This window comes from Ranitomeya variabilis, chromosome 2 (genome assembly GCF_051348905.1).
Source record: "Ranitomeya variabilis isolate aRanVar5 chromosome 2, aRanVar5.hap1, whole genome shotgun sequence".
In the NCBI taxonomy this organism is placed as follows: domain Eukaryota; kingdom Metazoa; phylum Chordata; class Amphibia; order Anura; family Dendrobatidae; genus Ranitomeya; species Ranitomeya variabilis.
In genome coordinates, this window is record NC_135233.1 from 1070721423 (window position 1) to 1070745047 (window position 23625).

The following is a 23625-nucleotide window of genomic DNA, read 5'->3' on the forward strand; positions in this document are numbered from 1 at the left end:
GAATAGATTTGGGGCTCCTCTGTCTCCTAAAGTCTTCTTTTTCTGTGTCCTTGGCACTACCATCCTTCACAACAGTCAAGTCATTGACGTTAATGGTATGCATGGAGATGCATGTGACCGAGTGCCGTGTCATGCTCATTACTAATGTGTGTCTGATTCTATGTGACATTGTGGTGCCAAGCAGAGACCCAGATAAAGAAGCCGGTCTGAGGACGAGCAGTGGCTGGAGAAGTTTGGAACGAGACAAGGAGAGCCTCAAAATGGTGCAAATAGAATTGACGAATCTGAAATTTTGGGAAAATTTGTAACTGATTTCATTAATTATGAATCAATTCTTCTCTAATCACAAATTATTGCAACATCACTGACACTGGATGTTTTCTCCCCCATCTTTATCTCAGCCGTTGCCTTAAATATCTGCTCCAGAGGAGCAGATGTCTCAGGCAAGCGCAAGCCGAGAATATAAAGACCCAACACGCATTCTTCCAAAAAAAAGCTTGATTTTATTTTCCTTGGTCCGCGCTATGTTTGTCTATCTTGAACGGTCTGACAGACGCTTATTTACAAATCTGTTTCTGACCAGAAAAGCCACAACATGGTATAAACGTCTTTACTTGTCTATTCAAGTTTGCACAACACTACAGGGCAATAAATCTCCAGGTAATGAAGAGCATACAATGCGCCAGGTAACTGCACGCAGGGAGCCATGAATCCCTATATAGTGTGCCCTTCTCGGTGTGATCCTGGAAACAAACCCCTAATTACCCGCTCTTGGCACTGCCCTACAAAATAGCTTTTTGACTCTTTTTGGACATGCAACTAGCGTGACCGAGGATTGATGGAGTGTAAGGAGCACTCGGTGCTTGTCTTTCCTGCTCGTCTCGCTGCTTCATAATTTACTGAGGTTATGAGAGGCTTAGGGCACAACTTTGTTGACCTCAATTACTAGTGTACATGCTAGTGGATGGTGGGCACACATGGGCATTATAGGGATAAATACCTTCACAGCATGTATTAACATAGGTAAATGCTGATGTGACTGGGAACAAAGCAGATCAGAAGAAATGACCCTGCCCATAAAAGCTGACACTCTACAGGAGAAATGACCCTGCCCATAAGAGCTGACACTCTACAGGAAGAGGATCCTGCACATAAAAGCTGACACTATACAGGAGAGAGGACTCTGCCCATAAGAGCTGATACTCTACAGGAGAGAGGGCCCTGCCCATAAGAGCTGACACTCCACAGGAGATATGACCCTGCCCATAACAGCTGACACTCTACAGGAGAGAGGACCCTGCCCATAAGAGCTGACACTCAACAGGAGAGAGGACCCTGCCCATAAGAGCTGACACTCTACAGGAGAAATGACCCTGCCCATAACAGCTGACATTCAACAGGAGAGAGGTCCCTGCCCATAAGAGCTGCCACTCAACAGGAGAGAGGACCCTGCCCATAAGAGCTGACACTCAACAGGAGAGAGGACCCTGCCCATAAGAGCTGACACTCTACAGGAGAAATTACCCTGCTCATAAAAGCTGACACTCTACAGGAGAGAGGACCCTGCCCATAAGAGCTGGCATCCCAACAGGAGAGAGGACTCTGCCCATAAGAGCTGACATAAGAGCTGACACTCTACAGGAGAGAGGACCCTGCCCATAAGCGTCAACACTCTACAGGAGAGTGGACCCTGTTATGACCCCAATGGCAGAGGGTCTCAGGAATAATGCTAAGTCTGTAAATACGGAAAACCAGCTCATAGGGCAGTGGTAACTGGGCTGACCATATAACTAATCCTAGCACCACAAATACCAGCAGCCGGGGAACGTTCCTACGTTGATCCTAGACGTCTCGCGCCAGCCGGAGAGCTAACTACCCCTAGAAGGGAAAAGAAAGAACTTTCTTGCCTCCAGAGGAAATACCCCAAAAGTTGGATAGAAGCCCCCCACAAATAATAACGGTGAGGTAAGAGGAAAAGACAAACATAAGAATGAGCTAGGTATTTAGCAAAGAGAGGCCCACTAGCTAATAGCAGAATATAGAAAGATAACTTATATGGTCAGCAAAAAATCCTATCAAAAATATCCACACTGGAAATTCAAGAACCCCCGAACCGTCTAGCGGCCCGGGGGGAGAACACCAGCCCCCTAGAGCTTCCAGCAAGGTCAGGAATCACATTAAGTACAAGCTGGACAAAAATGATAGTAAACAAATAACCCAAAAAACAAAGAAGCAAGACTTAGCTTAATTTTGCACGAACCAGGACCAGCAAACAGGAGCAAACAGAATGTGTCTGATAACACCGATGCCAGGCACTGGACTAAGGTTCCAGGAGGTTTATATAGCAACACCCCTGAAGTAACGACCCAGCTGGGTGCAAACTGAGGGAAGGAAATCCCAGAGTCATATTACTAGTAACCACAAGAGGGAGCCAAAAAAGTCTAATTCACAACAGTACCCCCCCCTTAAGGAGGGGTCACCGAACCCTCACCAAGACCACCAGGGCGATCAGTATGAGCAGCGTGAAAGGCACGAACCAAATCGGCCGCATGCACATCAGAGGCAACCACCCAGGAATTATCCTCCTGACCATAACCCTTCCACTTGACCAAATACTGAAGCCTCCGCCTGGAGAGACGAGAATCCAAGATCTTCTCCACCATGTACTCCAACTCGCCCTCAACCAACACCGGAGCAGGAGGCTCAGCAGAAGGAACCACAGGCACAACGTAGCGTCGTAACAAAGACCTATGGAACACGTTGTGAATGGCAAACGAAACTGGAAAATCCAAGCGAAAGGACACAGGATTAAGGATTTCCAATATCTTGTAAGGACTGATGAAGCGAGGCTTAAATTTAGGAGAGGAGACCTTCATAGGAACAAATCGAGAAGACAGCCACACCAAATCCCCAACACGAAGTCGGGGACCCACACCGCGGCGGCGGTTGGCAAAACACTGAGCCTTCTCCTGTGACAATTTTAAGTTGTCCACCACATGATTCCAGATCTGCTGCAACCTATCCACCACAGAATCTACCCCAGGACAGTCAGAAGGCTCCACATGTCCCGAGGAAAAACGAGGATGGAAACCAGAGTTGCAGAAAAATGGCGAAACCAAAGTAGCGGAACTAGCCCGATTATTTAGGGCAAACTCAGCCAACGGCAAGACGGTCACCCAATCATCCTGATCTGCCGAAACAAAACACCTCAAGTAAGCCTCCAGAGTCTGATTAGTTCGCTCAGTTTGTCCATTAGTCTGAGGATGAAAGGCAGACGAGAACGACAAATCAATGCCCATCCTAGCACAAAAGGATCGCCATAACCTGGAAACAAACTGGGATCCTCTGTCAGACACAATATTCTCAGGAATGCCGTGTAAACGAACCACATTCTGAAGGAACACAGGAACCAGATCGGAAGAGGAAGGCAGCTTAGGCAAAGGAACCAAATGGACCATTTTTGAAAAGCGATCACATACCACCCAGATGACAGACATACCCCGAGACACCGGGAGATCAGAAATGAAATCCATGGAAATATGTGTCCAAGGCCTCTTCGGGACAGGCAAGGGCAAGAGCAACCCGCTGGCACGGGAACAGCAAGGCTTAGCTCGAGCACAAGTCCCACAGGCCTGCACAAATGACCGTACATCCCGTGACAAGGAAGGCCACCAAAATGACCTAGCCACCAGATCTCTGGTGCCAAAAATTCCCGGATGACCTGCCAACACCGAGGAATGAACCTCGGAAATGACTCTGCTGGTCCACTTATCAGGAACAAACAGTCTGTCAGGTGGACAAGAGTCAGGTCTACCAGCTTGAAATCTCTGCAACACACGTCGCAAATCAGGAGAAATGGCTGACAAAATAACTCCTTCTTTAAGAATACCAACAGGTTCTGTGACTCCAGGAGAGTCAGGCACAAAGCTCCTTGAAAGAGCATCAGCTTTCACATTCTTTGAACCTGGTAAATACGAGACCACAAAGTCAAAACGGGAGAAAAACAATGACCAGCGGGCCTGTCTAGGATTCAAGCGTTTAGCAGACTCGAGATACATCAAATTTTTGTGATCAGTCAAGACCACCACACGATGCTTAGCACCCTCGAGCCAATGACGCCACTCCTCAAATGCCCACTTCATGGCCAGTAATTCCCGATTGCCAACGTCATAATTCCGCTCAGCAGGCGAAAACTTCCTTGAGAAGAAAGCACATGGTCTCATTACCGAGCAACCAGGGCCTCTCTGTGACAAAACAGCCCCTGCCTCAATCTCAGAAGCATCCACCTAAACCTGAAAGGGAAGTGAGACATCAGGCTGGCACAAAACAGGCGCCGAAGTAAACCGGCGCTTCAACTCCTGGAACGCCTCCACGGCTGCAGGAGCCCAGTTAGCAACATCAGAACCTTTCTTGGTCATATCCGTCAAAGGTTTAACAACGCTAGAAAAATTAGCGCTAAAACAACGGTAGAAGTTAGCAAAACCCAAGAACTTCTGAAGACTCTTCACTGACGTGGGTTGAGTCCACTCATGAATAGCTCGGACCTTGACTGGGTCCATCTCCACAGCAGAAGGGGAAAAAATAAACCCCAAAAAGGGAACTTTCTGTACTCCAAAGAGACACTTTGAGCCTTTAACAAACAAGGCATTCTCACGCAAAACCTGAAACACCATCCTGACCTGCTCCACATGTGAGTCCCAATCTTCAGAGAAAACCAGAATATCGTCCAGATAAACAATCATAAATTTATCCTGATACTTCCGGAAAATATCATGCATAAAGGACTGAAATACTGAGGGAGCATTAGAAAGCCCAAAAGGCATCACCAAGTACTCAAAATGACCTTCAGGCGTATTAAATGCAGTCTTCCATTCATCACCTTGCTTAATGCGCACAAGGTTGTACGCACCACGAAGATCTATCTTGGTGAACCACTTGGCACCCTTAATCCGGGCAAACAAGTCCGACAAGAGAGGCAAAGGATACTGAAATTTTACAGTGATTTTATTCAGAAGCCGATAGTCAATACAAGGTCTCAAAGATCCGTCCTTCTTGGCCACAAAAAAGAATCCCGCACCAAGAGGGGAAGAGGATGGACGGATATGCCCCTTCTCCAGAGACTCCTTGATGTATGAACGCATTGCGGCATGCTCAGGTACTGACAGATTAAATAATCTTCCCTTAGGAAATTTACTACCTGGAATCAAATCTATGGCGCAGTCACAGTCCCTATGAGGAGGCAGAGCACTGGATCTGGACTCACTGAATACATCCTGATAATCAGACAAATACTCAGGAACTTCCGAAGGAGTAGAGGAAGCAATAGACACCGGCGGGGAATCAGCATGAATTCCCTGACAGCCCCAACTTGACACAGACATTGCCTTCCAATCCAAGACTGGATTGTGGGTCTGTAACCATGGCAGACCCAAAACGACCAAATCATGCATTTTATGCAGAACAAGAAAACGAATCACCTCCCGATGTTCAGGAGTCATGCACATGGTCACCTGCGTCCAAAACTGCGGTTTATTTTCCGCCAATGGTGTAGCATCAATACCTCTAAGAGGAATAGGATTTACTAACGGTTCAAGAACAAAACCACAGCGCTTGGCAAATGACAGATCCATAAGACTCAGGGCAGCACCTGAATCCACAAACGCCATAACAGGGTAAGAAGACAAAGAGCAAATTAAAGTCACAGACAAAATAAATTTAGGTTGCAAATTACCAATGGCGACAGGACTAACAACCCTTGTTAGGCGTTTAGAGCATGCTGATATAACATGTGTAGAATCACCACAGTAAAAACACAACCCATTCTGACGTCTATGATTTTTCCGTTCATTTCTAGTCTGAATTCTATCACATTGCATTAAATCAGGTGTTTGTTCAGACAACACCACCAGAGGATTAGCGGTTTTGCGCTCCCGCAAACGCCGGTCAATTTGAATAGCAAGCGCCATAGAATCATTCAGACTTGTAGGAATGGGGAAACCCACCATCACATTCTTAATGGCTTCAGAAAGGCCATTTCTGAAATTTGCGGCCAGAGCACACTCATTCCACTGAGTAAGCACGGACCATTTCCGAAATTTTTGGCAATACACTTCAGCTTCATCCTGACCCTGAGAAATAGCCAGCAAGGCTTTTTCTGCCTGAATTTCAAGATTGGGTTCCTCGTAAAGCAATCCGAGCGCCAGAAAAAATGCATCAATATTCGCCAATGCCGGATCTCCTGGCGCTAGCGAGAAAGCCCAATCCTGAGGGTCGCCCCGCAAAAAAGAAATAACAATTTTAACTTGCTGAGCTGAATCTCCAGATGAACGGGGTCTCAGAGAAAGAAACAATTTACAATTATTCTTGAAATTCCTAAACCTAAATCGGTCTCCAGAAAACAATTCCGGAATAGGTATTTTAGGTTCAGACATAGGACTACTGGTAACAAAATCTTGTATACCCTGCACACGAGCTGCCAGCTGGTCTACACTTGTAATCAAGGTCTGGACATTCATGTCTGCAGCAAGCACAAGCCACTCAAAGGTAAAGGGGAGGAAGAGAAGGAAAGAAAAAAAAAAAAACTCAGAATTTCCTTTCTTATTATCCCACTTCTGCAATGCTTTAAACATTCAATGTTGGCCTGGCATACTGTTATGACCCCAATGGCAGAGGGTCTCAGGAATAATGCTAAGTCTGTAAATACGGAAAACCAGCTCATAGGGCAGTGGTAACTGGGCTGACCATATAACTAATCCTAGCACCACAAATACCAGCAGCCGGGGAACGTTCCTACGTTGATCCTAGACGTCTCGCGCCAGCCGGAGAGCTAACTACCCCTAGAAGGGAAAAGAAAGACCTTTCTTGCCTCCAGAGGAAATACCCCAAAAGTTGGATAGAAGCCCCCCACAAATAATAACGGTGAGGTAAGAGGAAAAGACAAACATAAGAATGAGCTAGGTATTTAGCAAAGAGAGGCCCACTAGCTAATAGCAGAATATAGAAAGATAACTTATATGGTCAGCAAAAAATCCTATCAAAAATATCCACACTGGAAATTCAAGAACCCCCGAACCGTCTAACGGCCCGGGGGGAGAACACCAGCCCCCTAGAGCTTCCAGCAAGGTCAGGAATCACATTAAGTACAAGCTGGACAAAAATGATAGTAAACAAATAACCCAAGAAACAAAGAAGCAATACTTAGCTTAATTTTGCACGAACCAGGACCAGCAAACAGGAGCAAACAGAATGTGTCTGATAACACCGATGCCAGGCACTGGACTAAGGTTCCAGGAGGTTTATATAGCAACACCCCTGAAGTAACGACCCAGCTGGGTGTAAACTGAGGGAAGGAAATCCCAGAGTCATATTACTAGTAACCACAAGAGGGAGCCAAAAAAGTCTAATTCACAACAGGACCCTGCCCATAAAAGCTGACACTCTACAGGAGAAATGACCCTGCCCATAAGAGCTGACACTCTACGAGAGAGAGGACCCTGCCCATAAGAGCTGACGCTCTACAGGAGAGAGGACTCTGCCCATAAGAGCTGACACTACAGGAGAGAAGACTCTGCACATAAGAGCTGACACTCCACAGGAGAGAGGACTCTGCCCATAAGAGCTGACACTCTACAGGAGAGAGGACCCTGCCCATAAGCGTCGACCCTCTACAGGAGAGAGGCACCTGCCCAAAAGAGCTGACACTCTACAGGAGAGTTGTCCCTGCCCATAAGAGCTGACACTATACAGGAGAGGTCCCTGCTCATAAGAGCTAACACTCTACAGGAGAAAAGCCCTTGCACATAAGAGCTGACACTACAGGAGAGAGATCCCTGCCCATAAGAGCTGACGCTCTACAGGAGAGAGAGGACCCTCTAGATAAGAACTAACACTACAGGAGACAGGTCTTTGCACATAAGAACTTGGACTCTACAAGGAATAGATTAAGTGTAATGATTGGTCAATAATCCTAATTGCCCAGGTGATAAGTACCTTTTATTGTCATAAGGGATAATAGATAGTGATGGGCGAACCTGAACAGTAAAGGCACACAAGGGCATTAGATGACTGCATCAGACAGCAGCTGTGACCCCACTCCATTTTCTTTCTTTCTTTACTTATTTATAGCGCAGGTGCCAGCTAATGAATACTCCCTTCAGCCTACACCTGCTGTCGCTGATAGCAGCGAGAACAGGTGTCGGCTGATGGGAGTATTCATCAGCCAGCACCTGCTCTATAAATAAACACATTTAAAAAATGGAGTGGGATCTGTTCTATTTTTGATAACCAGCTGACAGTTGCAAGCCTCAGGTGTCAGCTTTATCATGGCTGGTTATCAAGAATAGATGGGTTCCCACACCATGTTTTAAATTATTTAAAAAAATAATAACTGATAACACTGATAACAGTGAGAGAAGGCGCAGCTGATGGGGATATTAATCAGCTGATGCCTGTGCTTTAAATAAGTAAAGAAATAAAGAAAATTGCATGGTTCCCCTATATTTTTGTTAACCAGCGCAGGCAAAACTGACAGCTACAGGCTGTGACCCTCAGCTGTCACATTTATTAATTATGGCTGCTTATCAAAAATAGAGGGGCCCCACACTGGTATTCTCAGGCTGGTAAGGGGCCATGAATATCGCCCCCAGCCTAAAGACAGCAGCCGCTCCAGAAAAGGAGCATCTATTAGTGGGGTGATATTTGTAAGGTTGATGTCACCTTTGTATTGTCAGGTGACATTGAGCACAGGGGTTAATAATTTCTGATGGTGAACTGCAGGGGAACTCACTGAGACTTTTTTCACAGTGCTAGCAAGGATCTTACTGAGGTCACCACAGTTCAGCCTGGCTGGGAATGCAGCCTCAGTGACCTCCTGTTACATCGATGATGTCACTGCTCCCTCCTGATGCTGTGCTAAAAGCAGCTTATTCTCCAATGGTTTTCTGCCTGGACATCCTATCTTGGCACACTTTAGGTTGAAAATCACTTATCTCAGATACGGAATACGGCATGGGACAGTATGTCGGACAGGTGAGGGATATGGTTATTTTTTTATTTTGCTTTTTTTACAGGAGACCAATGCTTCAATGGAATAGGTGTTAGGTGAGTATTATTGTTGATTATTATTTTCCGTTTGTTTACAGGTCCAGGGCTCAATGAAATGGGCCTAAGGTGAGTAAAACTTTGTTTTTTATTTTTAAATAAATTTGTAAAACAGCGTGTATTTTTATTTCAAATAAAGGACTTTATTCACAGTGTTTTTTTATTTACAATATGACTATAGGGATAGTAATTACTACCTCCTAGGCTTGATGTCACCTGACAATACAAAGATGACATCAACCTCACAAATATTACCCCACTTGCCACCAATACAGGGCAAGTGGCAAAGAGCAGGACAAAGCACATTTAATAGATACGCCTTTTCTGGGGAGGCTGCAGGCTATTTTTAGGCTGCTGGGGCCGATATCCATGGCCTCTTACCAACCTGAGAATACCAGCCACCAGCTGTCTGCTTAAGCCTGGCTGGTTGTGAAAAATGAGGGGACCCTACTGTATTTTTAAAAATTATTTATTTAAATAATTAAAAAATAGCGTGGAGGCCCCTCTATTCTTGATAAGCAGCCATGATAAAATTGACAGCTGAGTGTCACAGCCTGCAGCTGTCAGTTTTGCCTGCGCTGGTTAACAAAAATACAGGGAAACTAATGCCATTTTCTTTAATTATATATAGCGCAGGTACCAGCTGATTAATGCTCCACCGCCTGCCCTCACTGTTATCAGTAACAGCAGGCGTAGGCTGATGGGAGTACTACTGGCCTGTGACTGGCCACAGCTGCTGGCTCTTGCTGTCATCTGACTGGTGGTAATAATCTTACCGCCTATCAGTGCCAGTGTTTGCCGCTCTGTCATGTAGATGATAGCATGGCAAACAACGAATGTTCGGGCCCCCCATTCATGTGAATGGGGTCCAAGTTCTGGTTTAAGTACTGTTCTGGTAGCCGAACCAAACATTTTTTTGTTTGGCTGAACCCGCTAGACCGTAACATGCAGGGGTTCGCCCATCACTAATTATAGACAATGCTGCGAAAAGTGATCACAATCCAGTATATGATCCAACATGGTGGATGAATCATGAAGAGGAGATACCTATGATCAAGTCAGGGCACAGATCTACTTTTAAAAATAAATTCTGAGACATTGAGTTCCGCAGACTGGGTGCAGCACAAGAGAAGATCACTGGTTTGCAAGCTGAATAATCTCAATTTTAGTATTTTTTTTATCTATCCATCCATGAAGACCTTCTTCAATTTTTTTCCACTGTTAACATGTGACTGTTAATAACTAACTTGATGTGGAGTGAATTAGAGACCGGTGAAAGAGGGGTGACAGCGGGTAGTGGGAAGCAGACTTCTATTGCTTCATTGCTCGGCAAATGTGCCCTGGAAATATATTCCAATTTATTCTGCAGGAATTGTTCACTTGGCTGCTGTTGATTTCCTTCAGACTCCCCAAGGCAGGACGAGGATGCCCTCTGGGGTTTTTCAGCGAGCTCGGCTCTGTTATTTTCTGCATTTTTTCTCCCTCTCAAAGAAAATATTACATTGATCCATTTTTTTTTCATCTTCTGTCTAAGGAAAGGGAAATTTATGGTGTCTTTTACATCAGGAAGTCGACTTTCCCCTGACGTTTTATAGCTTTGAATATTTGAAACATTTCAAAACCAGACAATAAATATCTCCTGATTATTGTTCTCATATGGCCGGATTAGATTTTTTCGAAGTTTGCACTTTCGTACACAGTTCATGTTCACCTTGACCGGTTCGATTGGGGAAAAGGGGTCGTATTGTGCAGCGGTTGTAAAATTTAATTATAGCTACTGGAAAAAAAAAGTTTATATTATTATTGTTTGGAGAAAAATGTGAGCGGGTTCATGGCTTACCAAGATCTATTCATGCTCAATATTCAATGTAGGGTGGCGGCACAAAAGTGACGGTAGCACCTGCCCACCTGGGCCTGAAGAAGGCTCAGAGGTCCCTTTAACACACCGTATGCCGTGAGCTGCCTACCACAGATTTTGCATTGCAAGCCGTGATGTCCTCTCTGCATAGTAGTGTATATAGAGGTGATGAATCCATAGCAAAGGTTAAAGGGGCTGACCAGTCCAAATCAATGAGTCTGCAGTCACTCTGTGTAACTGGTGACTTATGAATCCCCCCAGCCCACGCAGCGGCAAATCCTCGCAGCGCACAGTACATGCACTGGAGGGATTCCAAAGTCTGCAATTACACAGAGTGACGACAGACTTATCGATTTGGACCAGACACCCCCTTTAAATCATACCTTTTACTGGCTCTCAATCCACAGCTGGACCTTATGCATAGGTTATCACCATCAGCTAGTCCAGAAACGCTATCTTCCAGGACCTGCAATTCTAATTTACGTCCATTTTCCTATATTAGTATGTATAATGAATTAACAATAAATATATCATTCATGGAAGTCAAGGATTAACACATTGCAATTTACAGAGAGTGTCCACTATAACATGACATTTTACATGAGAAATTGAGCCATTGTGAACATACATACATTACTGATCCTGTACTGATCCTGAGCTACATCCTGTATTATCTTCCAGAGCTGAGCTCACTATTCTGCTGGTGCAGTCACTGTGTATATACATTACTGATCCTGAGTTACATCCTGTATTATACCCCAGAGCTGCACTCACTATTCTGCTGGTGCAGTCACTGTGTATATACATTACTGATCCTGAGTTACATCCTGTATTATACCCCAGAGCTGCACTCACTATTCTGCTGGTGCAGTCACTGTGTATATACATTACTGATCCTGAGTTACATCCTGTATTATACCCCAGAGCTGCACTCACTATTCTGCTGGTGCAGTCACTGTGTACATGCATTACAGTACTGATCCTGAGTTACATCCTGTATTATACCCCAGAGCTGCACTCACTATTCTGCTGGTGCAGTCACTGTGGGCATACATTACATTACTGATCCTTTACTGATCCTGAGTAACATCCTGTATTTTACTCCAGAGCTGCACTCACTATTCTGCTGGTGCAGTCACTGTGTACATACACTACATTACTTATCCTGCACTGATCCTGAGTTACATCCTGTATTATACCCCAGAGCTGCACTCACTATTCTGCTGGTGCAGTCTCTGTGTACATACATTACATTACTGATCCTGTACTGATCCTGAGTTACATCCTGTATTTTACTCCAGAGCTGCACTCACTATTCTGCTGGTGCAGTCACTGTGTACATACATTACATTTCTGATCCTGAGTTACATCCTGTATTATACCCCAGGGCTGCACTCACTATTCTGCTGGTGCAGTCACTGTGTACATACATTACATTACTGATCCTGAGTTACATCCTGTATTATACCCCAGAGCTGAACTCACTATTCTGCTGGTAAGGTACAGTACTATACAATAGTCTAAGGCATATGTGGACAAAATGCTGCAGAGTAAGAAGCTTTAAAAATTGATTTGTTAATAGTTTATTTTTTATCAATTATCAAAATACAAAGTGAATGAACAAATCAATTAATATTTGGTAGGACCACCCTTTGTCTTTAAAGCAGCATCAAAGCATCAATTCTTTTAGGTTCCCCATGCAAAAAGTTTTTTAAAAATGTTATTACAGTGAGGATTAAGCAGCGCTGTCTTTCGATTTCTACCATAACTGATTTAGGGTCATCTCTCATCATTACTGCAATGATTACCATGATTATAACCTGGGTGGGAGAGATGATTATTTCCTGCTGGATTTCTGCGTACGGTTTATTCATTGCTGAATGCTGGTATATACTAATATATGTAGTTTACTTACTGATGATCTATATTTCTGTGCATGTTTTTTTTATTTCTATGTATGGTACATTCACTCTTGGTATATATTTATGAGCATGGTTTATTCAGTGCTGGTAAATACTTCTGCACTACATGTGATTTACTCACTACTCGTATATAGTTAACTCCCACCTGCAAATGGACATGCTGTTTAAGTCCTGGGAAGGGGTCCTCACATGTGGAGGTGGCTCAAGAGCTGAGCTCCCTTCACAAATGGCAGATGCCAGATATATTATCCAGTTGGTTTCTGCCTGCAGCCGGCGCTGATTTCGGGCAGCGGCTGTTAACCATTTAATTGCTGCTGTCAATCTCTGTGGAACCTATGACCCCTCTTTCCCCATTAAAAAGGAAAGGAAATAAAACAAATTTGTTAACACTGTAAGAGTGGCGGACTGTTTTGTTGCATTCCTATCCCTGAAGACACCAATCATGTGATGAGTATTATGTCCTGCACATATATGTATATATATATATATATATATATATATATATATATATATATATATATATATATATCTTGTGTCATGTGAATTGTAATGTATTGTGATAAGGCATGATGTATATTATATGATAGGAGGCATAGGGATGGATAGTAGACTGTAGCAAAGGTTGCAGCATTAGGGTAAGATAGAGGTAATGTTTGGGGCTAGCTCATAGTGGGAGGGGATTATCGTTAGTGCAAATGACTGCTTCCTATAGTTAGTTACATAGGTTTTGGAGAGTAAAGTGAGCAGTGCTGTCAAAAAAAGATAAACCATGGAATAAGGAGACTTAGAGCCAGGGATAGCAAGATCCTAAAGAAGAAGTGACTGAGTAGTCATACAGGCCTTCTGGAGGAGGCATCCATGGATAGAATGTCATGTCACAAACCCCCGAGCTTGCAACGCTGAAGGTAATGGACCTAAGTAGGCGTGAGTTCATTGGACTGATGAAGGCCCGAGTGAGCTAGTAGAGAGACTTGCTGATCAGGACTGTGCTGTGGCGACGTAGGACGAAAGAGTGAGTCTGCAGAACCCTGGAGTAGTACTACAGAGGAAGGATATGATGTAATGGGAAAATGCTTTATAAAAATAGAGGAAGACTTCTGTTGTGAACTCTATTTTTGGGCTCCCTCTAGTGGTCTCTAGCGGTACTGTGTAGTGTTGTCTTTCTGCAGGTTGGCTGCATCAGCTGGTTCGTTATCCTTGGTTGGTTTCCTATTTAGCCCACCTGGATACTCAGTTCCTTGCCTGCTATCAATGAATTCAGTGCTCTTCAGATTCCTTGTGACTACCTTGCTCCCAGTCTCTCCAAGACAAGCTAAGTTCTTGTTTGTTCATTTTCTGATTATCAGCGTTCATCATGTTTTTTTGTCCAGCTTGTTAAAATGTGATTTCTTACTTGCTGGTTGCTCTAGGGGACTGAGTTTCTCCCCCCACACCGTGAGTTGGTGTGGGGGTTCTTGAAATCTCAGTGTGGATATTTTGTAAGGGTTTTTTACTGACCGCATAGACCCCTTTTTCTATTTTCTGCTATTTAGAATTAGTGGGCCTCTTTTGCTGAATCTGCTTTCACCCCTGTGTATGTGCCTTCCTCTTACCTCACCGTTATTATCTGTTGGGGGCTTCTATATCTTTGGGGATTATTTCTCTGGAGGCAAGAGAGGTCTTTCTTTCTCTCTAGGGGTAGTTAGTTCCTCAGGCTGGCTCGAGACGTCTAGGATTTTAGGCACGTTCACCGGCTACCTCTAGTGTGTTTGGATAGGTTCAGTTTTGCGGTCAGTCCAGTTTTCCACCTCCCTAGAGCTTGTCCTATGTTTAGTCACCTTGCTGGAGTAATTTGTGATCCTCCATCACTAGGATCATAACAGTATAGCAGGCCCGAAAGTGTTTAATGCATCGCAGAAGTGGGATTAAAAGAAGACCTGAGTACTTTTTTTTTTTTTTTTTTCCTTTCCCTTTGCTACAGTCTGTCTAGCTTCTTTCATCCCCTTGAACTCTGAGTGGTTTTGAGCTTTGCTGCAGACATGGATGTTCAGACTCTGATTTCTAGTGTGGATCATCTTGCTGCACGGGTGCAAAGTATTCAGGATTTTGTTATTCATAGCCCTATGTCAGAACCAAAGATACCCATTCCTGAGTTGTTTTCTGGAGATAGATCTAGGTTTCAGAATTTTAAGAATAATTGTAAATTATTTCTATCTCTGAGACCTCGTTCCTCTGGTGATTCCGCTCAGCAAGTAAAAATTGTTATCTCCTTGTTGCGTGGTGACCCTCAGGATTGGGCTTTCTCTCTGGCGCCAGGAGATCCTGCATTGCTTAATGTGGATGCATTTTTTCTGGCTCTTGGACTGCTTTATGAGGAGCCTAATCTTGAGAATCAGGCAGAAAAAGCGTTGCTGGCCCTCTCTCAAGGGCCGGATGAAGCAGAGGTGTATTGTCAAAAATTTCGGAAATGGTCAGTGCTTACTCAATGGAATGAGTGTGCCCTGGCTGCAAATTTCAGAGAAGGTCTTTCTGAAGCCATTAAGGATGTTATGGTGGGGTTCCCCACCCCTACAAGTCTGAGTGATTCTATGGCTTTAGCCATTCAGGTTGATCGGCGTTTGCGGGAGCGCAAATCTGCTCATCCTTTGGCGGTAGTTTCTGAACAGAGACCTGAGTCTATGCAATGTGATCGAACTCTGACCAGAATTGAGCGACAGAGTCATAGACGTCAAAATGGGTTGTGCTTTTACTGTGGTGATTCTGCTCATGTTATCTCAGCATACTCTAAACGCTTAAAAAAGGTCGCTAAACCTGTCACCATTGGTACTATACAGCCTAAATTCATTTTGTCTGTTACTTTGATTTGTTCTTTGTCGTCCTACTCGGTTATGGCCTTTGTGGATTCGGGTGCTGCCCTAAATCTGATGGATTTGTCGTTTGCCAGGCGCTGTGGTTTTGTCCTGGAGCCTTTGGAATTTCCTATTCCTCTGAGGGGAATTGATGCTACGCCATTGGCTGAGAATAAACCTCAGTATTGGACGCAAATGACCATGTGCATGACTCCCGTTCATCAGGAGGTGATTCGCTTTCTTGTTCTGCATAATTTACATGATGTTGTCGTTTTGGGTCTGCCATGGCTACAGGCTCATAATCCAGTTTTAGATTGGAAAGCTATGTCTGTGTCTAGTTGGGGTTGTCAGGGAATTCATGGTGATACTCCATTGGTGTCTATTGCTTCTTCCACTCCTTCTGAGGTCCCTGAGTTTCTGTCTGACTACCAGGATGTATTTGATGAGCCCAGGTCCAGTGCCCTGCCTCCTCATAGGGATTGTGACTGTGCTATAAATTTAATTCCTGGTAGTAAATTCCCTAAGGGACGACTTTTTAATTTGTCTATACCAGAGCATGCCGCGATGCGGAGTTATATAAAGGAGTCTTTGGAGAAGGCACATATTTGCCCATCCTATTCCCCTCTTGGTGCAGGATTCTTTTTTGTGGCCAAGAAGGACGGTTCTTTGAGACCGTGTATTGATTATCGCCTTCTGAATAAAATCACAGTCAAATTTCAGTATCCTTTGCCATTGTTGTCTGATTTGTTTGCTCGGATTAAGGGTGCCAGTTGGTTCACCAAGATAGATCTCCGTGGTGCGTATAATCTTGTGCGCATTAAGCAGGGAGATGAATGGAAAACAGCATTTAATACGCCCGAAGGCCATTTTGAGTACTTGGTGATGCCTTTTGGACTCTCTAATGCTCCTTCTGTGTTTCAGTCCTTCATGCATGACATTTTCCGAGAATATCTGGATAAATTTATGATTGTTTATCTGGATGACATTTTGGTCTTTTCTGATGATTGGGAGTCCCATGTGAAGCAGGTCAGGATGGTGTTTCAGGTCCTGTGTGCTAATGCTTTGTTTGTGAAGGGCTCAAAATGCCTCTTTGGAGTACAGAAGGTCTCCTTTTTGGGTTTTATTTTTTCTCCTTCTACTGTGGAGATGGACCCAGTCAAGGTCCAGGCTATTCATGACTGGACTCAGCCCATGTCTGTTAAGAGTCTTCAGAAGTTCTTGGGTTTTGCTAATTTTTACCGTCGTTTCATCGCTAATTTTTCTAGCGTGGTTAAACCTTTGACGGATTTGACCAAGAAGGGCTCTGATGTGACTAATTGGTCTCCTGCGGCCGTGGAGGCCTTTTGGGAGCTTAAGCACCGGTTTTCTTCAGCTCCAGTCTTATGTCAGCCAGATGTCTCTCTCCCCTTCCAGGTCGAGGTTGATGCTTCCGAGATTGGTGCGGGGGCTGTTTTGTCGCAGAGAAGCTCTGAGGGCTCTGTGATGAAGCCGTGTGCTTTCTTTTCAAGAAAGTTTTCGCCTGCCGAGCGAAATTATGATGTTGGTAATCGGGAGTTGTTGGCTATGAAGTGGGCATTTGAGGAGTGGCGACATTGGCTCGAAGGAGCTAAACATCGTGTGGTGGTCCTGACTAATCACAAAAATCTGATTTACCTCGAGTCTGCCAAGCGCTTGAATCCTAGACAGGCTCGTTGGTCGTTGTTTTTCTCCCGTTTCAACTTCGTGGTCTCATACCTGCCCGGTTCGAAGAACGTGAAAGCTGATGCACTTTCAAGGAGTTTTGTGCCTGACTCTCCGGGAGTTTCTGAGCCGGCTGGTATTCTCAGAGAGGGAGTGATTTTGTCTGCCATTTCTCCAGATTTGCGACGAGTGCTGCAGAAATTTCAGGCGGATAGGCCTGACCGTTGTCCACCAGAGAGACTGTTTGTCCCGGATAGATGGACCAGCAGAGTTATTTCCGAGGTTCATTCTTCGGTGCTGGCGGGTCATCCTGGGATCTTTGGTACCAGAGATTTGGTGGCTAGGTCCTTCTGGTGGCCTTCCTTGTCGCGGGATGTGCGTTCCTTTGTGCAGTCTTGTGGGATTTGTGCTCGGGCTAAACCTTGCTGTTCTCGTGCCAGCAGTTTGCTTTTGCCTTTGCCTGTCCCGAAAAGGCCTTGGACACACATTTCCATGGATTTTATTTCGGATCTGCCAGTATCTCAGAAAATGTCTGTCATCTGGGTGGTGTGTGATCGTTTTTCCAAGATGGTCCATTTGGTGCCCTTGCCTAAGCTGCCTTCCTCCTCCGATTTGGTTCCTCTATTTTTTCAGAATGTGGTTCGCTTGCACGGCATTCCTGAAAATATTGTGTCTGATAGAGGATCCCAGTTTGTGTCCAGGTTTTGGCGAACTTTTTGTGCTAAGATGGGCATTGATTTGTCTTTTTCGTCAGCCTTCCATCCTCAGACTAATGGCCAAACCGAGCGAACTAATCAGACGTTGGAGACTTATTTGAGATGTTTTGTTTCTGCTGATCAGGACGATTGGGTGACTTTTTTGCCATTGGCCGAGTTTGCCCTTAATAATCGGGCTAGTTCTGCTACCTTGGTTTCGCCTTTTTTCTGCAATTCTGGTTTCCATCCTCGTTTTTCCTCGGGTCAGGTTGAGTCTTCTGACTGTCCTGGGGTGGATTCTGTGGTGGATAGGTTGCAGCAGATTTGGAGCCATGTGGTGGACAATCTCAAATTGTCACAGGAGAGGGCTCAGCGCTTTGCCAACCGCCGCCACGGTGTGGGTCCCCGACTTCGTGTTGGGGATTTGGTGTGGCTGTCTTCTCGGTATGTTCCTATGAAGGTCTCATCTCCTAAGTTTAAGCCTAGCTTCATCGGTCCTTATAAGATCTTGGAAATCCTTAACCCGGTGTCTTTTCGTTTGGATCTCCCGGCATCGTTTGCCATCCATAATGTGTTCCATAGGTCTTTGTTGCGGAGGTATGTGGTTCCTGTGGTTCCTTCTGTTGAGCCTCCTGCTCCGGTGCTGGTCGAGGGCGAATTGGAGTACGTGGTGGAGAAGATTTTGGATTCCCATATCTCTAGACGGAGACTTCAGTATCTGGTTAAGTGGAAGGGCTATGGTCAGGAGGATAATTCCTGGGTTGTCGCCTCTGATGTTCATGCGGCCGATTTGGTTAGCGCCTTCCACGCAGCTCGTCCTGATCGCCCTGGGGGTCTTGATGAGGGTTCGGTGACCCCTCCTTAAGGGGGGGTACTGTTGTGAACTCTATTTTTGGGCTCCCTCTAGTGGTCTCTAGCGGTACTGTGTAGTGTTGTCTTTCTGCAGGTTGGCTTTATCAGCTGGTTCGTTATCCTTGGTTCGTTTCCTATTTAGCCCACCTGAATACTCAGTTCCTTTCCTGCTATCAATGAATTCAGTGCTCTTCAGATTCCTTGTGACTACCTTGCTCCCAGTCTCTCCAAGACAAGCTAAGTTCTTGTTTGTTCATTTTCTGATTATCAGCGTTCATCATGTTTTTTTGTCCAGCTTGTTAAAATGTGATTTCTTACTTGCTGGTTGCTCTAGGGGACTGAGTTTCTCCCCCCACACCGTGAGTTGGTGTGGGGGTTCTTGAAATCTCAGTGTGGATATTTTGTAAGGGTTTTTTACTGACCGCATAGACCCCTTTTTCTATTTTCTGCTATTTAGAATTAGTGGGCCTCTTTTGCTGAATCTGCTTTCACCCCTATGTATGTGCCTTCCTCTTACCTCACCGTTATTATCTGTTGGGGGCTTCTATATCTTTGGGGATTATTTCTCTGGAGGCAAGAGAGGTCTTTCTTTCTCTCTAGGGGTAGTTAGTTCCTCAGGCTGGCTCGAGACGTCTAGGATTTTAGGCACGTTCACCGGCTACCTCTAGTGTGTTTGGATAGGTTCAATTTTGCGGTCAGTCCAGTTTTCCACGTCCCTAGAGCTTGTCCTATGTTTAGTCACCTTGCTGGAGTAATTTGTGATCCTCCATCACTAGGATCATAACAGACTTCGTATCTGATATCCCTTTTACATAAGCTTTGTCAAGTTCTCGTTCAGTAAAGACGATGGTCTGCTTTATTGAACTGTGGAATCTATGGTCCTGTCCATGTCACGCAATGTGCAGGAAAGGCAACACGAAGGGATAAGGGAAAGGGAACCAAACACTAGGGAAAGGGGGAGTGGAGATCCCTAGATGATCTAACATCACCCTTCTCTGCCCTATCATCCCTATATAAGTTCTGAACCAATCACCGAGCAGGATAACTAATCCCTGCCGGATCCTGGCAGTAAGGACCACATTGGGAAGGAGAGGATGAGCGCTAGTCAATCCTTACTACCGCTAAAGACAGATAGGTTAAATGAAACAAGGGAGACACTCAGCTTGAGTAGACTCAGAAAGAAACACCGTCCTTCAAACGCCAAAGAGAAAGCTAGCCGACTGCGGCAGCTCCAAGCCTCAACAGAGAAGTGAAATTAGTAAATATCACCTGCAACTTCCAACAGCAAGTTGTCAGTTATAAACACCCAGATCCAGGTGTGATCATTAGAGCCGAGGGGAGCTGGCCACTGGGTCCTAGCTTCAGAAGAACCAGGCAGAAGTCTGCAAAGCAAACTGCTGAGACCTTCTGCAGACAGATGCAGTGCAACAGTCTGCAGGCTCTAATACATCCGTGACAGTCCAGCCCACACCATCAGCTACATGCTGACAGCACGTGGTTGATACCCTCACAGCACAAGCCAACACACTAAGCCAGGAGCCACGCTTTCATGTAGAGCACCATGGCATAAAAGGAGACGAGTGCCTCACCTGCGCTACTGTCCACGCCACGCTACCACATCATGATCATAAACGTCTGATCTATTAAAATAAGGAAATTAGTAAGCTGCTTGGTAAATGCTATGAAGATTAAAAAAAATCTAAAGTCTAGAATTGCATTTTCTTATGTGCACAAAATTAATATCAATAGAAATGTCAGCTCGCTGCTAATAAAAAAAACCCTTACTCAATCCCATCAACAGACAAACAAAATAGTTGTAAAAAACTAGTGGCAAAATGTAAAAATTTTTTCTTTTACAATATTCTCAATTTTTTAGGTGACCTAGACAATCATTTTACCAGATCATTTTCACCACACAATATATGCTGTAAAATAAACCCCTCCCCAAAATGGTGGAATTGCATTTTTTAACAATTTTACCACCATGCTTAGAATTGTTTTGCAGTTTTTCAGTACTTTGTATGGTAAAATGTATAACACTAATGCCGGCATCCCTGCATATGTCCTCTCACTGCTCCCAAAATACTCACTGCCCCAGCCACTCAATGGTGTCTCCATTCCCCGCATTGTATTTTCCGCTTCTTAAGGTGTCAGTATGCACTCTGAATCTGTCCCCAGCCAATAGCTTGGGGGCATCTAGTATTTAAGGCACACTACCCTGTAGGGAGGTGCTTGTACAACGACCTCTTTAGTGTTAGTTTCAGTTTGTCCCTGCTAGATAGTTGTCAGGTCCCTGAACCTACAGTATTCCTGAACATATTCTATTAGAACCGGAACCTGTTCCTGAACCTATTCTGTTAGAACTTCAACCTGTTGCCGAACCCGAACCTATTCCTGTTATCCATGTTATCTGTGCCTGAACTGCTCTGGTGTTACCTGAACCTGAAACTACTCCATTGTTACCTGAACGTAAAACCACTCGAGAAGTACCTAAACATGAAGCTGCTCCTGTGGTACCTGTATCTGCATCCATTCCGGCACTACCTGAATCAGTACCAGTGTCCATCCTGTCAAGTGTTCCAGGACCCTCACTGTCTGAACTTGCATCAGTATCCAGTCCTGTTTTGGAATCCGAGTCCCTGTTTGCGATCCATGACCCCGTGGTCATCTTGCACAGTACTGCCCTTGGAGTGGTATCTGGTGGCCACCTGCTACTCAAGCCTTACTCAGAAGCTCTAACGAAAACCAGGTGAACCCTTAGCCATGCCCCTCCAAGGGTAAGACCGGATTGTGGCGCATTGAGTCCATGATCCACATGTGGGAAAAAATGAACGGTGCAATTCAATACTACAACTTCTCCTGGAAAAGATAAGCCCTTGTGTGGCTATGTTGAGGGAAAAATAAATAAAACAATGGCTCTTAAAAAAGGTATGGAAAAATTGTATGGAAAAAAAGTGCAAAAACAGAATATTCCCTGATCTTTAAAGGGTTAGTGGATCATTGTCATCTTCTTAACAGGGTAAAAGCAAGCCACTTTGCAAGTTACAATTTACATATGAGACGTGGTAAGGTTTTCAATATTAGACAGTATAGGACTGTCCCGATCAGAATTACCTTGTCGTGGTGGGATGGCTTTTATGCTATTTTTGATCAAAAACAGTGTTACTAAAAACGCTGTGTTATTTAGATGCACTTTTTTGCTTTTTTCTTATTTACTGCAGGGTTTTTACTCATTTTTTCACTTGTAGGTTTTTATGTTTTATGGCCAATGTGAACATGCGTTTATGTGCTGCATGTGTACCAACTTAAGTGAAGCTCAATTTTTGTGTTTTTTCCTATTCTTAAGAATGTGGGTATTTTTAATGTTATTGTTTACTGCTTGTTGCTTAGATTTCCCAACAATGCTGCAGTCTATCAGAGGTGACCTAGGCTCTTTGCAATAGACCATGCAAGTGTTGAATCTGGCTGAGTTCCAGGATTGGGTCAGGTTCAGTACCCATGCACTTATTTACTACATAATTGGCTGCAGTATCATGCATCATAAGACCATACCGCCCATGGGAGGATTGTATTAGATTTTTTATGTGTTGATTTTTTATAGTAATTTTTTGGGGGGATGGGGAAAGGGACCAATTAAACTTTTGCCTCAGGCAGCAAGAAAGCTAACATTGGCCGTGCATGTTGAGTAAGTGGCAGGAGCCGTATCAGGCTTGTAAAGACACATCCTCGTTTCCTATAATGACTCCTGTTTGTCTGTAACTTTAGATGGATCAGACTTGACAACAGGCAGTAAGCAAGAAATTGCTGAGATACGAGACACCTAGTGATCATAATTTTAGGGCAATATTTTACTCAAAAAATGATATTTTTGCTAATAAAAGTGTCTGTTCTGCCAATCCTAAAAGCAAAAGTTAGATTAAAGGCAACTGGTCATGTAAAATAATGCTTGTGGAGACATGGGGGTCAGTGAGTTTTCTCGTCCGCTGGCCCAGCTGCCTTTAGAAAGACTGCATGGACCTGGGCTCATACCACTGAATGCCCGCTCTGCCTCCCCGTGGGCAGGACACTACTCAGACAACATAGGATGAGGGTAAATCAGTGTGGCAATAATTTATTGAACCACCAAATCACAATAGCATACAGAACAGTCCCAATTCGGTGACAATCTCTGGTCCATGGAGTTTTGGCTAGCGGACCGGGCGCCCGCCGACCTCCCGTTTCTCCACAATGCTATTAACTTGCAGATATGGGGTTTATCTGAAATGTAATAAAGTTTTGACAAAGTGCAGTGATAGCAGTGAGAGCCCCACTGCCTGGAGGAAATTAACTTTATTCCCCCCCAGCAGCGGTCACCTTCCAGTCATAGGGGTCGCGCGGGCATGGTTTCAGTTACTGCTCAGTTTACAGTGGACTGTAACTGCTCCCCCGACACTGACTGACAGCAAGGCTTAGCACTAGAGCTGTCAGTCAGCGCTGGGGGGGGAATAAAGTTAATTTCCTCCTGGCAGTGGTGCTTTCAGTGTGGGAGCCGCATGGTATCAGAGCGCTATTAAACTGCAGATTGACCCCATATCTGAAGGTTTATAGTGTTATTTACATGACAGATTCCCTTTTGTTAGGAGTGTTTGTCAAGAATGTTGTTGGTGCTACCAAAAGACAACCAGCTAAATAGTGAGTGCTGCTCTGGAGTA